Here is a 3,526-nt window from a genome sequence, read left to right on the forward strand (position 1 = left end):
GCTCCAACCACAGATGCTGAAGAGGAGGAGGCTGGCAATTTTACAACGATCAACAGCACCTTCTGGAAATAAAACCAAAAAGATATTACATTCAAAATAGGTGATTTGAATTCTAAAGTTGGTAGTGTAAGTACGATTGAAATAGCAGACATGTTTGGCCCTGTATTATAAAATGAACTGGGACATAAATTAGTAGACTTTTGCCAAGATAATTGATTAGTCATAGCAAACTATCTTTATAAAAACCTAAGATACAACTTTACAAATGAATATCACCAGATGGTCAGTAATAAAATCAGATAGACTATATACTTTGCAGTCAGAGATGAAGGAAGAGTTCTATATAGTTAGCAAAAAGAAGACCTGGAGATGACTGTGGCTCAAACCATTCCAAAGTTTAGAATTAAAGTAAAGAAAACAAAAAAATATCCAAGCCTGTAAGACATGACCTAAACAATATTCATAATGAATATGAATTGGCGGTGAAGAATACAGTTAAGGAACCAGTTCTGGAGGACAGAGTACCTGAAGAACTATGGACAGAAGTGTCAGATATTGTCTAGGAGGGGACAAGAAAAAATATTCCGGACAGAAAGGAAAATTAAGAAGGCAAAATGACTGTCTGCTGAGACTTTGTAAGTGTCTGAGGAAAAAGAAGCACAAAAGGCAATGAAGACAGGAGCATATGTCAAACTGAATGCAGAGTTTCAAAGAATCTCAAGAAGAGAAAAGGTGGGATATTTAAATGAGAAATGCAAAGGACTGGATGAAAGCAATAGAATGGGAAACACAAAATTTGTTCCAGAAGGCTGGTGCTATGAAGGGAAACTTCCACATAAAAAATGTTCATGATAAAAGACAAAGAAGTGAGAGACCTAACAGAAGTAGAAACTATTAAGAAAAGGTCACAGGAATATAGAGAAGAAATATACAAGAAAGCTCACAACATCACTGACACACGGAAAGGTGTGTTCTCTGATCTAAAAACAGACATCCATGATATTGAATTTAAATGGGCCATAGAAAGCCTTGCTAATAACAAGGTGGCAGGAAGTGGTAAAATTCCATTTGAATTGTTTAAAATCCTGCAAAATGATGTTGTTGCAGTGGTGCATGGAATATGCCAACAAATTTGGAAAACAGGACAGTGTCAGTATGATTGAAAACGATCAGTTTCTATTCCAATTCCAAAAAAGGGTAATGCTAAAGAAAGCTCAGAGTATTGAACAATTGCATTTGTATCACATGCTAACAAGGTAATGCTCAAGATCCTGCAAGCTAGGCTTCAGTAACATATAGACCGAGAACTTTCATATGTGCAAGCTGGTTTTAGAAGTGGCAAAGGTGCAAAGGATCAAATTGCCAACATCCAATGGATAATTTACAAAGTATGGGAGCTCCAGACAAATTTTCTTTGATGATTTATTGACTATGCAAAAGCCTTTGACTGTGTTGATCATAACAATTTGTGGCAAGTTCTTAGAGAACTGGGGATACCAGTCACATTATTTGCTTCCTGAGGAATTTGTATGCAGAACAAGAAGTAACCATTAAAACTGAATATGGAACAACTGACTGATTCAGTATTGGAAAAAGATTATGACTAGGTTCTATAGTGTCATCCTAGGTATTCGATTTATACACTAAATATATCATGCAAAATCCTGAGTTAGACGAATCAGATGGTAAAATCAAAATTGCAGGGAGAAGTATTATCGACCTTAGGTATGCAGATGATGCCATTCTGATGGTGGAAAGTGAAGATGGGCTGAAGAGCCTGTTGATGAAGGTAAAAGTAGAAAGTACAAAATCTGGCTTGCTGTTGAATAGAAAAGAAAACAAATTAAATTATTCATCTAGTCATGTCAGTTCTTTGAAAACTTGACAGAGAAAAAATGAAAACAGTAATAGATTTTGCTTTCCTCAGCTCAAAGATCTCAGCAGATGGTTAATGCAGCCATGGAATTAAAAGGCCCTTGCTTTTTAGAATGAAAGCTATGGCAAATCTGGATAAGTTTCTAAACAGCGGAGATATCATATTGTCATTGAAGCTCCACATAGTGAATGATGTGTTTTTTTTCCAGTAACAACATATGGACTATTAAGTAAAACTATGGAACAGACAATTGAAGCTTTTGAAGTGTGGTGCTGGAGAAAAATATTTGAGAATTCCCTGGACTGCGAGATCAAATCAGTTAGCACTTAAGGAAATAAACCCAGAGTGTTATCTTGAGAGTATGATAGTAAAATTAAAACTCATAAACTTTAATCACATAATGCAAAGATAAGGTTCAGTGTAGAAATCACTGATAATGGGAAATATCAAAGGGAGAAGAAAAGGAAGACAGAGCATAAGATGGATAGATAGTATTACTGAAGCAATGAATATGAATTTGCTGGATCTAAAAGAGACAGTTGTTGACAGACTGTCCTGGTGTTCTAAAATCATTAAAGTCATGAAGTGTCAAGGTTGACTAAATGACAAAATAACAACAGCATGGAACCATCCCCCAACTGAAGTCAGGAAACAACAAATACTGGATGATATTAAAAATAACACAGAAGAACATCTCCTTTCAAATATTTCTAAGACAATGACTAAGATGAAATTATTTATTTTTGTGTCTTACTTTCTACTTAGAACTGCTGAACTGTCAACAATCCATTGTATGTTTGCTCATATTCATGCAATTTATGAGCTCATTTGTATTACCTTTCTATTCTCTTACTTTGTACATTTTGTATGTTTTCTTCATTAGAGCCAAGACTATGTCTGAAAATGTTTAATGAATTAGTCCACTAATCTGCTGAAAAATAGAAAAAACAAAAATAAAAATAAAAAAATAAAAGCAGGTGTGTTGAATGGATTCATAGTAATTAATTAATTTTACTATGACAGCGCCTAAAAAATTGTCAGACTAAAATCATCACCATGAAATGTTGATTTTTATCAATGGCACAAACAAAATAATTTTTGCTTGGCGCAAAGCCCCCATACTCCATAAGGAAGACTATACCCCATACACCTTCCTCTTTAAATATACTATATATAAAATTGTTCAACTTTGGCGATAAGAGGAAACCTGACTTACTCCAAAAAACTCTGATCATAATAAATGCAATCTACAGTATGCGTCAAACAGGGATTTGACTAAATATTGATAAACCTTATTCCAAACAAACCTGTGACAATGTAATCCATGTATGTGCTGTTAAATAAGGTGAAAATGGTGAAGGGCTACTAGAAGAGGTAGAGAGAGGGTAGATATGATAAACAAAACTGAAACACAAGAAGGTTATGCAACTATGAGGAAAACCACTGGAATGGGGGGCTGTGTGAAGGGAAGAGAAAAACAGTGGAGATGCTGGGTAGCAAAGGAATACTGAGCACAGAAGAAAGTATAGACAAGGAAACAGCTGTTTGACAGAGCAAATGGTATAGAAAAAGAGATTGTTTTGGAGGAGTGTCATTTTAGGGATCCATGGTGATTTGTGCAGGCGTTTAGGCAGATTTTTTGAACAGTTA

General features: G+C 35.0%; 1 pseudogene; it reads left to right on the plus strand.

Annotated features, from left to right (window-relative positions):
- Positions 1-745: 745 nt before the first annotated feature.
- On the plus strand, positions 746-1,520 carry LOC122791851 (annotated as a pseudogene).
- Positions 1,521-3,526: the final 2,006 nt, after the last annotated feature.

Source organism: Protopterus annectens, chromosome 17.part0 (genome assembly GCF_019279795.1).
Source record: "Protopterus annectens isolate FY-2018-M chromosome 17.part0, PAN1.0, whole genome shotgun sequence".
NCBI classification, from domain to species: domain Eukaryota; kingdom Metazoa; phylum Chordata; order Ceratodontiformes; family Protopteridae; genus Protopterus; species Protopterus annectens.